This window comes from Tigriopus californicus, chromosome 5 (assembly GCF_007210705.1).
Source record: "Tigriopus californicus strain San Diego chromosome 5, Tcal_SD_v2.1, whole genome shotgun sequence".
Lineage (NCBI taxonomy): Eukaryota > Metazoa > Arthropoda > Copepoda > Harpacticoida > Harpacticidae > Tigriopus > Tigriopus californicus.
Window position 1 is genome coordinate 11289783 of NC_081444.1, and position 422 is coordinate 11290204.

A 422-nucleotide genomic window follows, 5' to 3' on the forward strand; every position below is an offset into this window, starting at 1 on the left:
TATCATCTTGGATTATAAACAAGAATTTACGTGAAAATTGGACTATATTGACTGGAAATGATCACCAGTAACCTCTTAAACAGGATGGAGGGTGAAAGCAGATCCAAGGTAAGGCCTAACTCATCGTATTAGCCCCGTTTCCTAATGAGATCAAAGCCTACCAGGGTATACTGCGACAATTTGATAGACCTCCAGTTAAATTGCGACCTCCATGGTTTAAACAAAAGTGATAACTGCAGAGAGGGACAACCGGAGGCAAGGGATTTGAAAAGGGGTCTTGAATGCGTGTGTGGCCATCTGACGAAATGAGTGGCCGAAAGGAGACACATGGGACCGATGGAATGGAAAATTGAGGTTGAAGATATCTACGATTTCGAAATGAAATTCGACCACTGAGGTCCACTTCGTAAGATCGACCATCA